Here is a 12,661-nt window from a genome sequence, read left to right on the forward strand (position 1 = left end):
ACGTGATAATGTCCATTTAGGTTTTAGGGAAACCTGGTGGACTTTGGACAAGGCTATCTTAAAGAGTCATTATGCGGACAACATAACTGACTTGGCTAGGTTTGACCATGATGCATGCACATTTAAATAGAGGAAGGTTTCTATGAGGTTTTAGACTGATACCCTTGAGCGGACAACTCAAGGGAAAAAGGCACGGAACCGTCGACTACACCGTTGATCGACTGGTTTTACCGCAAATATGCCTTTTTCGAATTTAGGGGGTGATAATATCGGAAGAGCTCAACCACTCATTATAAGCGTTGCTATGGTATTTTGTTTGGCACGAGTGGAATATGATGTTGAGCATGATTATGCAATAATTAAAGCAGGTTGTCACGTATTTGCATGTTATGAAAGCGGTAAATACAACAGTTCTTCATAATTTAAAGCAGTAGTAAAGGAAAGCAGTAAAGGAAAGTAATAAAGGAAAGAAACAAAAAACACAAGTCAATTTTGCAATCGAAAAGAAAATTGAATGCTTAAAAGAAATAAATAAATAATTACGCATAAATTCACAATAATAGTCAAAAATGGTAAAAGCCTAAAAATCCCTAGCAGAGTCGCCATGCTGTCGCGCCCCTTTTTTCTAGAGAGAAATTGGGTTTATGACATTTGGAAGGACAACTTGTTTTTTTGCGAACTGGGTTTGAATTTGAAGCGTCGCCACCTAATGATTAGGGTGCATTAGGACACCAAAAGAGTTTGATTTTGAACAACCAGAGATAGGGTAAGGGCTTGAAATTATTCTAAGGGGAAGGTGTTAGGCACCCCTCAGAATCCACTAGTGTGGTTCCCGGTCAAACAATTATTGTGAATTTGGGTGCAATTAACATATAAGCAAATAAGGCTCAAATAAGAGGGGATTTCAACACATAATGGATTTGAAAGTAAACCAGTTTTGAAAGATCAATTAGAAAAGCTGATTTTTTTAAAAATAAAGAATAAAAATGCTAGAGAATAAAAGAAAGGGGTCCTAGGTTTATGAAAAATATGGATCACCCCACACAATGTCCGGTAATCACTCCTCAATGAGGGGCTACACGTGACATTATCGCGTGGTCATCATATCCATATCTACCCTTTCCACCCTGTTAAGGTATTAAAGCGCGGATTGGTCTCGATTACTTATTGCATGCTATTACCCATCCCATTCCTATCAGTCCCGGAGGCACTTACAACTACTAATCCTAAAAGGGAGGGATGATGGGCTTATTTGGAGTTTCAAAGGTAAAAATTCTAAAGCGACATACAAAACACATATGCATGTTTGGGGAAACATATAAACAAATAGAGGCTCATGTATACCTCATCAAAACAAAACACATAAAATAGTATGTCTTGCACGTACTATTTAGGTCTGATTTAAAAGCATTAAAGACGAGGGAGATGAGGTTGTTGAGGCAGTTTTAGTTTATTGCATAACTCAGATAAGAAGTCCGAATCAGAACTGCTTGCTGGTTGTAATAATTAACAGAAGCAGATTCGGTTTTCAAATATTGCTCTAAGTATTCCCTAAGTATTGGACAAAGATCCTATAGGCATTGTATCTACTAGATTCAGAAGACGAAACAAGAAGGTTCGAAGCAAACTGTTTGCATGCATATTTATTAAACTGCTAAGCGATAGAATCAGATTATTAAAAGAGAGACAAGATTTAGACGAGTTGGTTATAGATTCCGCAACTGACAGTATTCATTACTACTGATTTTAATGTCTAACACCGAGTGAGGCGAATCAGATCATAGGCATGCTTTCTATACGTTGTTGATTTTAAAACGTTATAGACGGTGTGTAAAAATGCAGAAGCCTTACACACATAGTATCTAAATGCGGAAGACTGGTTTTAAACCTATAAACATGGTATCTAGATGCATAATGGAATAATCCTATAGGCATAATTTCTATATGAGTTTGAATATGAAAAATTCATAATGGACCTATAGACATGATTTCTATATGCATAATTCAGAATACCTATAGACATGGTTTCTATATGCAGAAGCCTTATAGACATAGTATCTATATGTAGTTGAATTAGAACAGTCCTATAGGCATGGTTTCTATATGTAGTTGAATATGTAGAATTAGAACAGTCCTATAGGCATGATTTCTATCCTTTGCATGCATAGTCACCCACCCTTTTTCACTAGCCATCCCCAAGTGTTTATTACAACTTATTACGAACCAGAATAAATGAAACTACATCAGAAAAAGTAAAATACAACTAGAGGAAGCCTGATTCTGACTTCCTCTCTGAGTTACATGATAAGTCCAACTTTAGGACCATCGATGCAAAGCCTTTCTCCAATTTAAGATTGTCAAAGTTCCCTAAGAGCCTCAATGGAACTCCGAGAAATGCTTACACACAAATTGCATTATCAGGATAGGGGCAAGTGCAGTGTAGAAGTACAAGCCCTCAAATGTCCAAGTTCAGAGGGAACTCAATGGGTCCCAAGGCGAGACTCACAAGAAGGGGGCGGAACTTAAAGTCTAAGAGAGAGTGCAAGTGAAGAGCAGATTTCTGAGGAATAAAGGAGAGAGAAACAGCTACAAACAGGTGCACAAAAGGGGTTCAGGGGAATAGGGAAATTGTAAAGAGCCTATTGCTTAGGCAAGGGCAAGCTTTAGGCATGCCCAGCAATGGAGGATGCTGGCATACCTATAAGCCTGCCAGAAACACACACTATTAGAGGCTAGGATCCCAGGGGGATCAAGTTTGAGTTATGGACAATAATTTATAGTATTTCCATGCCTCAAACAAACCATAGCATGAACACATAGGGGTAGGGGTTTGGGATTCATAATAGAACAGGCAGAAAGAAATTTCAGCATGCTAGAGTAAGTGTTGAACTATACAGAAGCAGTAGGCAAACATGCATACAAAGGTAGTAAATAAACACATTGTTGTGGTGCTGAAAACCTTAAATAGGACATACCAGTTTCAAAGAAGCAGATAGAATAAAAGCAGGCAGTAGGACTTGAAAGAAAACAGACCACAATACAAGTAACAAGAGAAAATACTTTCGAGTATGGGTATAGGTTCAGAAAGACTATGAGTGTCCGTGTCTTTGGGGCAATGAAAGAGCAGATATTTATAGTGTGAAAACGGGCAGAAAATAAGGTAAAAAAACAATCATGTACCAATTAAGATCAATCAGTAGAAGACTTCCTTTAATTAAGGAGTTCAAACTTAAAGGGTAATGAGCAAAAAATTATTTAAGGAAAAAGGTCAAGTAAGCATCTTGTGTAAAGTAGGCAATTATTGATAAATACATAAGAGTTCAATTAAGGGAAGAAATTTTGAAATACACGGTTACATAGATAAGGTAAGAATCAATCAGTAGTAGTAAATCAAGGAGTTAGAGATTTGAAATTATTGGTTCATGAATAAACTAAGCCAGAAAGGCTAAGGAAAGTTTTCAACTCAAACCAAGTAACAGGGAAATTAGCAAAACAAGGAAAGAAATCAATCAGACTTACACAAAAGGAAGTCTGAAATCAATCAAAAAGTTGAAATTCATTTTAAAGGGAATTTAAACACATATAAAGAGTACACAAGTATTAGCCATGCGAGGCTGAATTTAGGACAAAGAAAGGTGTCATGCAATTGCAAAATTTGTGAACTATAGGAGCATGGTAGTCACATAGTAACTCGGCAAGAGAGAGAGAGTATCAAATAACATGCAAATGGTCCAGTAGAAAGACCTTAGAAGAGTCTAGCAGGGAACCAAATTCATATAAAGAAACAAAGGTCGAAACAAAGATTTCGAAGCTCAATCGAGCAGTAGATGAAATAATTTCAGAAACTCGACTAGGTCCAAAGAACTTAGGGTTTTGAAATCGAACAAGTTCAGAGATGAAGAACAAGCAAATCACACAACAAATGGTCTCAAAACTCGAATGAATCCCTAAATTTTAGGGTTTTACCATCAATCGAGCGTAGAGATGAAAGGACGAGTAAATCAGGCAACAATACTAATGAAATAAGTTCAGAAATCCCAAAATGGGAACTAAGACTCTTAGTATAAGTATTCCAGTAGAAGAACATAAGAAACACAGTAGAAAAGCAACATAAGAAACATGGTAGAAGAATCAACATAAGAAACACAATATAAGAAACACAGAAGAACATAAGAAACACAGTGGAAAAACCAACATAAGAAACACAGTAGAACATGCTAAAGATCAGAGAAAATTCTTAAATAACTCAACGAAACCCTAGATCGGAAAAGATAAAAGTTTTGAAAGCAGAGTTTTGAAAGAAACTTTGAGAAAACGTTTGAAAGCTTAGGGTAAGCACATATCTACAACGGATCTAAAAGAATCAGAAAAACCTCAAAGGTTAGGGTTTTAGAAGAAACCCAGAGGGTGATAAAGGCTTGGAAATCATCGATCTAAGCAGGAGAGGTCGAGATCAAGCTCGAATAACCATAGATGGCCGGAACAAGGTCGAAAATGGCCGGAGATAGCCATAGCACTAAAAACATCCGAGGTCTGGACCAAGCTTCTTCATGGTCAGGCCTTGAAACTATAGTGACCAGGTGTGTAGGAGTTATAGGAGGCCGATATAGGGCTTCAATGGCCTTGGAAGCCTTGGATTCCGGCGATTTTAGGGTGGAAGCATAGGGAGATGGCTAGGGTTTGAGAGGGGAGTTGAGAGAGAACTAAGAGAGGAGGGAGTTTGAAGGCGGATATAGGTGCAAATGACTAGGGTTTGGGGGGTAGGTCGGGATTAATTTAGGAAAGGTTAAATGGTGGCCGTTGATCATTTTGATCAACGGCCTGAATTGAATGGGGATCTAGGCGGGTTATTCAAATGGGTTGTGGGTTAGGTAGATTTAGGATTTGGTATGAGTAATTGGGTTTGAGATTGGGTTTAATTAGGGGTTCAAATCTGGCCAAAATTGAAATACAAATGGGCTACCATTTAAATAGCCATTTCCCTTATTTATTTTATAAAAAATAGTAAAATAATTTCCAAAAATAAATTAAAAGCACTAAAATGATAAATAATACATAATTATCAAATTAAAAATACTTAAGTTAATTTTATAAATATAAATACAATTAAATCTTAAAAGAGTCCAATATTGCAATTATATGCAATTTAGCTTTAAAAATGCCAAATAAATTTGTAAAAATATGCAAAAAATTATTTTAGCTATATTTTAGTATAAATATGAGAATCCAATAAATGAATCATCAAAATGATAATTTTGGAAATAATTATTGGGTTTTTCTTGCTAAAATAGGGCAATAAATTGATTTAAAAATCCTTAAAAAATTAAGAGAAAAATATTAAAACTTTGGGACATACTTACATATGCATATACATACTATTTTGAAAGTATTTTTCATATAAAAAATATATAGGGAATAATTGGGTATCAACGGGGTGTCTCGCAAGGAGATCTATTAGCACATTTGCAATATCCTTGGAAATGTCAACTAACGCAAACAATCCATCCACAATTTTGGGTTACTCTAACCCCAGCCAGATCCTGATATCCGTACTTCTCTTATACTACTTCTGTTAGCCCCCATGGGGCATAAATGAGATGGGTGTGGCCAATTGTACATACCTTTGTTATTGTAAAAGGTAACTCGATTGTGACTTGGTCCGTCCCGTGCTACTGTTAAGTCGCATATTTTATTGAAAACTGTTTGATATCATTGTGTTTTGGAAAGTATTTCCATGTTTTAGGCTGAAAGCCATATTTGGTCCTCGTGCCAACTGTTTTGGATCCTTAGGGGATTTTTACTACTATTCCTCACTGTTTTGACTCAATATCTGTACTTAGTCATGTTGTATTCTACTATTTTCATAACTCAACCGTATTTACTTCGCTTAGATGTTTTCATTTTGGGCTGAGCATCATGGTTAGCTGTTGCTCGAGTGGCTTGAGAGGTTTCTGACTAAGTGAGGTCGAGGGCTTGTATTGTGAGGATATTATAGGATCGGGCTGCGCGCCGTAGTATGTTGTACTGATTTGCGATATATGAGAGGCCGAGGGCCAGATTTGTTATACCACGAGATGGCTTGTGATAGTGCTTAGGCTGTAGGATCCCTTTTGGAGTCTGAACACCCCCAGTGAGCGCGGGTACCCAGTGTGATAGATAAGATATCACCAGAGGGGCTGATGTTGTTTTACGTTGTTTCTCGAGGGGCTGATTACGAGTGATTGTGAGGTAGCCCGAGGGGCTGGTTCTATTGATATTTTGCCCGAGAGGTGGTTGTGGTACATGTTTTGCCCGAGGGGCTATTTACGTTTCTATACTTTTACTCACTATTTTCATCACTCATTTGAAACTATTGAAAGATGTTTTAAAAAGGTTTTACTGAACTGAATTGTTTTTACGAGTTTATTGATTTACTGTATTGTTCTGGACATTTACTGTTTTGCTATAGTGATATGACGTGAAATTACCTATTTTCTTACTACTCAACTGCTTTTACTTTTATTACTTACTGAGTTGGCATTCTCACATTACTCCTTGCGTGCAGATCTAGGAGTCTCGGGACGCGATAGTGAGTCCTGATCAGTCTTCCAGTAGGTCTCCAAAGTTGACTAGGTAGTTGTTTGGCGTTCGCAGCCTTGTGTTTCTCCCTCCTATCTTATTCAGATTGTCTTAGTATTTTATTTTCGGACTATGTTGTCCTTTCTTGTTCCTAGACGAGTTTGTAGTTGCTCATGACTGGTGACACCCCGTTGTCGGGCTTCTGTTATATTTTTGCACTGCTTGTTTAAACTTATATTATGGGATTTTAGTTAATTAATGGTTTTAAATGACTTCTTATGATTTTTTGGTTGGTTTTGGGTTTTCTGTCGGCTGGCCTAGGTTTACAATAGGCGCCATCACGACAGGGTCAGTTTTAAGGTCGTGACAAGTTGGAAATAGAGCCTAGGTTACATAGGTCTCACGAGGCATGAGCAGGTTTAGTAGAGTCTCGCGGATCGGTACGGAGACGTCTGTACTTATCCTCGGGAGGTTGCATAACCTTTAGGAAAAACTTCATATTCTTGAATTCCTCTCGTGCGAATCCGTTGATTCTAGTACTAAACTTCTATTATTGTATTCTCTCACATATGGTGAGGACACGTGCTACCGGTCAAGACGGATGACCACCAGTACCACCAACTGGGGCCACTAGAGGCCGAGGACGCGGTCGAGGCCGTGGTAGGGGCAGAAGTGTAGCCCGCACAGCAGCTAGGGCATCACTTGCAGATCCACCAGCCGCCCCAATTCATGTTCAGGTCCTAGTTGTGGACGCTCCAACAGCACCAGCTCAAGCATCGGCTATGCCTATTGTGATTCCAGTCCTTCAGAAGGCCCTGACCAAGATTCTATCAGTGTCCACTGGCTTAGATCAGGCGGTCTCAGTTACTACAGCTGTAGCTACTTCTCAGGCCAGAGGAGGCACTCAGACTCCCTCTGCTCGCACACTTGAGCAGGTCGTGTAGAGACTTCAGACACTAGGGGCACCTCCAGCCCAGCCGGTTGTAGATGCTCAGTACTATGTAGCTCCTGTTATGCCAGAGGACGAGCATCGTATATTGGAGAGGTTTGGGAGACTTCAGCCTCCGACTTTTAGTGATGCAGAGGGCGAGGATGCCCAAGGTTTCTTGGATAAGCGTCAAAGGATGCTTTGGACTGCAGGTATTCTGGAGACGAATGGAGTCTCATTCCTTATTTTTCAGTTCTTTGGGGATGCACTTAGTTAGTGGGAGGCTTACGAGAGGCGTAGGCCAGTTGGCACAATGCCCTTTTCTTGGCAGCAGTTCTCCATTCTCTTTCTGGAGAAGTTTGTACCTGAGTCTCGCCGAGAAGAGTTACGCAGTCAGTTCGAGCAGCTTCATCAGGGCGACAGATCTGTTACACAGTATGAGATGTGGTTCTTTGAGTTGGCTCATTATGCGACCTAGTTGGTTCCCACAGATCGAGAGAGGATCTAGAGGTTTATAGATGGCCTCGATTTTCAGCTTCGGTTGCTTATGACCAAAAAGAGAGTGTCTGGTGCTACCTTTGATGAGGTTGTTGACATAACTCAAAAGATTGAGATGGTTCGTGGTCAGGAGAGTATTGAGAGGGAGGCTAAGAGGCCTCGTGGTCAGGGTGGATTTAGTAGTACTCCTCATGGGGGTCAATTTCAGCATGACAGAGGCCGTCCATTCAGGCATGCTCAGTCAGCTCGCACAGGTTATCGTGGGGCATCATCGGGCCATGGTTCTCAGAGTTATCATCAGGGCCATTCATCACTCAATGCCCTTCCAACCCAGAGTTCATCCTGTGCTCCATCAGTTCAGGACTCTTCTATGCCAAATTCTTCTGCTAGTCATCCTGGTGCTAGGGGTTCCCTTCAGTCCCTGTCTCCAGCACCAGGAGGTTGTTATGAGTGTGGAGAGTTGGGGCACATGTGGAGGCAGTGTCCTTGTCCTCTTGGGGGTTCATCTCAGTATAGGAGTCAGCCATCGACTTCAGCACCAGTTACTCTACCGCCCACCCAGCCAGCTAGAGGTCTCCCTAGAGAGGAAGGTCGATCATGTGGTGGTCAGGCCCATTTCTATGCACTCCCACCTAGACCCGATACTATTGCTTCAGATGGTGTGATTACAAGTATTATCTTAGTTTGCCACAGAGATGCCTCTGTGTTATTTGATCCTAGTTCCACTTTTTCATATGTGTCATCATATTTTGCTCGTTATTTGGATACGCCCCGTGAGTCTCTTATTTCATCTGTTCGTGTATCTACTTCGGTGGGCGATACTATTGTTGTGGACCACGTATATCGATCGTGTATGGTGATTATTGGGGGTTTGGAGACCCGAGTGGACCTTCGGTTGCTTTGTATGGTGGACTTTGATGTGATATTAGGCATGGATTGGCTATCTCCATTTCGTGCTATTTTGGACTGTCATGTGAAGACAGTAACGTTGGCTATGCCGGGTGTGCCACGGATTGAGTGGTGAGGTTCGACTGATTTTGTTCCTAGTAGGGTGATTTCATTTCTGAAGGCCCAGTGGATGGTTGGAAAATGTTGTCTTTCATACTTAGCTGTTGTGAGGGATGTCAGTACAGAGGCTCCTACCATTGATTCGGTCCCGGTAGTGAGGGACTTTCCGGATGTGTTTCCTCCAGACCTACCGGGCATGCCACCGGACAGGGATATTAAATTTGGTATTGAGCTGGTGCCGGGCACTTAGTCCATTTATATTCCACCATACTGTATGGCACCATCATAGTTGAAGGAGTTGAATGAGCAACTTCAGGAACTCCTAGATAAGGGGTTTATTCGGCCTAGTGTGTTGCCTTGCGGTGTGCCTGTTCTATTCATGAAGAATAAGGATAGCACGATGAGGGTGTGCGTTGACTACAGGCAGTTGAACAAAGTTACAATCAATAACAAGTATCTTTTGCCTCGTATCGATGATTTATTTGACCAGTTTCAGGGAGCAAGAGTGTTCTCCAAGATTGATCTCCGTTCAAGGTATCACCAGTTGAAGATCAGGGACTCGGATATTCTTAAGACAACTTTTAGGACCCAATATGGTCATTATGAGTTCCTTGTGATGTCTTTTAGGCTGACCAATGCCCCAGCAATGTTCATGCATTTGATGAGCAGCGTGTTTCGGCCTTATCTCGACTCGTTTGTGATTGTTTTCATTGATCATATTCTAGTGTACTCGCGTAACCAGGTGGAGCACGTTGAACATTTAAGAGTTGTGTTGTAGCGGTTGAGGGAGGAGAAATTTTATGCAAAGTTCTCCAAATGCGAGTTTTGGCTTAGTTTAGTGACTTTCTTGGGGCACGTGATGTCCAGTGAGGGTATTCAGGTTGACCCGAAGAAGATAGAGGCGGTCGAGAGTTGGCCCAGACCGTCCTCAGCCATAGAGATTCGCAGCTTTCTTAGATTGGCAGGTTATTACCGTCGATTCGTTCAGGGATTTTCATCTATAGCATCACCCTTGACCAAATTGACTCAAAAGGGTGCTCCATTCAGGTGGTCGGATGAGTGTGAGGCAAGCTTTCAGAAGCTCAAGACTGCCTTGACCACGGCTCCAGTATTAGTTTTGTCATCAGCTTCAGGTTCATATATAGTGTATTGAGATGCTTCGAGAGTGAGTATTGGGTGTGTGTTGATGTAGGAGGGTAGAGTTATTGCTTATGCTTCTTATCAGTTGAAGCCTCATGAGAAGAACTACCCTGTTCACGATCTAGAGTTGGCTGCCATTGTTCACGCGTTGAAGATTTTGAGGCATTATCTTTATGGTGTGTCTTGCAAAGTTTTTATTGATCATCGTAGCCTCCAGCACTTGTTCAAGCAGAAGGATATCAATTTGAGGCTGCGAAGATGGTTAGAGCTGTTATAGGACTATGATATCACTATCTTGTAACATCCGGGAAAGACCAATGTAATGGTTGATGCCTTGAGTAGGAAGGCGGTGAGTATGAGCAGTTTGGCATATATTCATGTTGGGGAGAGACCTCTTGCAGTTTATGTTCAGTCCATGGCCAATCGGTTTATGAGGTTGGATATTTTAGAGCCCAGTCGGGTCTTAGCTTGTGTGGTTTCTCGGTCTTCCTTATTTAATCGCATTAGAGAGTGCCAGTATGATGATCCTCATTTGCTTGTCCTTAAGGACAGAGTTCAACACGATGATTCCAGAGATGTGACTATTGGTGATGATCGGGTATTGAGGATGCAAGGTCGGATATGCGTGCCCAATGTAGATAGGCTTCGGGAGTTGATTCTGGAGGAGGCTTATAGCTCGCGGTACTCTATTCATCCGAGTGTCGCGAAGATGTATCAGGATTTGAGACAACATTATTGGTGGAGGAGAATGAAAAAGGACATTGTGGGATTTGTAGCTCGGTCTCTCAATTGTCAGCAGGTGAAATATGAGCATCAAAGACCGGGTGGCTTGCTTTAACAGGTGGATATTCCAGAGTAGAAGTGGGAGCGGATCACCATGGATTTTGTAGTTGGACTCCCATGGACTTTGAAGAAATTCGGTGTTATTTGGGTGATTGTGGATCGACTGACCAAGTCCGCGCACTTCATTCCTATGTGCACTACCTATTCTTCAGAGCGGTTGGCAGAGATCTATATTCGAGAGATTGTTCGCTTGCAAGGTGTCCCAGTTTCCATCATTTCAGATAGAGGTACTCAGTTTACTTTGCAATTTTGGAGGGCCGTGCAGAGAGAGTTGGGTACTCAAGTCGAGTTGATCTCAGCTTTTCACCCTCAGACAGACAGGCAGTCTGAGTGCACTATTCAGATATTGGAGGACATGTTGCGTGCTTGTGTCATTTATTTTGGTGGTTCATGGGATCAGTTTCTACCGCTCACAGAGTTTGCTTATAACAAAAGTTATCAGTCGAGTATTCAGATGGCTCCATATGAGGCTTTGTATGGGAGACAATGTAGATCTCCAGTTGGTTGGTTTGAGCCGGGTGAGGCTAGGCTTTTGACTACCGACTTGGTGTAGGATGATTTATACAAGGTGAAGGTGATTCAGGAGCAGCTTCGCACAACGCAGTCGAGACAAAAGAGTTATGCTGACAGGAAGGTTCGTGATGTGTCCTACATGGTTGGGGAGAAGGTTCTATTGAAAGTTTCACCCATGAAGGGTGTTATGAGATTTGGGAAGAAGGGTAAATTGAGTCCTTGGTTCATTGGGCCTTTTGAGGTGCTTCGGAGGATTGGGAAGGTGGCTTATGAGCTGGCCTTTCCACCTAGCTTGTCGAGTGTGCATCCAATATTTCATGTTTCTATGCTCCGGAAGTATATTGGCGATCCGTCTCATGTTTTGGATTTTAGCACGGTTCAGTTAGATGGTAATTTGACTTATGATGTAGAGCTAGTGGCTATTTTGGAGCGTCAAGTTCGAAAGTTGAGGTCAAAGGATATAGCATTAGTGAAAGTGCAGTGGAGAGGTCAGCCCATGGAGGAGGCTACCTGGGAGACCTAGCGGGAGATACGGAGCAGATATCCTCACCTATTTGAGGCTTCAGGTATGTTTCTTGACTCGTTCGAGGACGAACATTTGTTTAAAAGGGGGAGAATGTAACGACCCGGCCGGTCGTTTCATGAGTTACCGCTCTGTTTCCCCCATTTCTGCTTCTTTATGTCTCGTTCAGCTGTATTATGTGGTATTGGGGTGGTTGGTTTGGGTTCGGAGTGGTTTTGTAGAGAAATGAAACACTTAGTCTCTTTTGAGCAAGCTTAAGTTGAAAAAGTGAACAGGATGTTGACTTATGGGTAGAAGGTCTTGGATGTGAATTCTGATGGTTCGGATAGCTTCGTTAGGTGATTTGGGACTTAAGAGAGTGATCATAATGTATTTTGGAGATCCGTGGTAGATTTAGGCTTGAATTGACGAAATTGAAAATTTGACATTTTCCGGTCTGCAGTGGAAATTTTAATATCGGGGTCGGAATGGAATTCCGGTAATTTGGAGTAGGTCCATTGTGTCATTTGTGACTTGTGTGCAAAATATCAGGTCATTCGGGTGAGGTTTGATAGACTTTTTGATTGTTTGCAGAATTCAGAAGTTCTTGAATCCTTAGGCTTGAATCCGAGGGTGATTTGATGTTTTGATGTTGTTTCGAGTGTTCCGAA

Source organism: Nicotiana sylvestris, chromosome 8, assembly GCF_000393655.2.
Source record: "Nicotiana sylvestris chromosome 8, ASM39365v2, whole genome shotgun sequence".
In the NCBI taxonomy this organism is placed as follows: domain Eukaryota; kingdom Viridiplantae; phylum Streptophyta; class Magnoliopsida; order Solanales; family Solanaceae; genus Nicotiana; species Nicotiana sylvestris.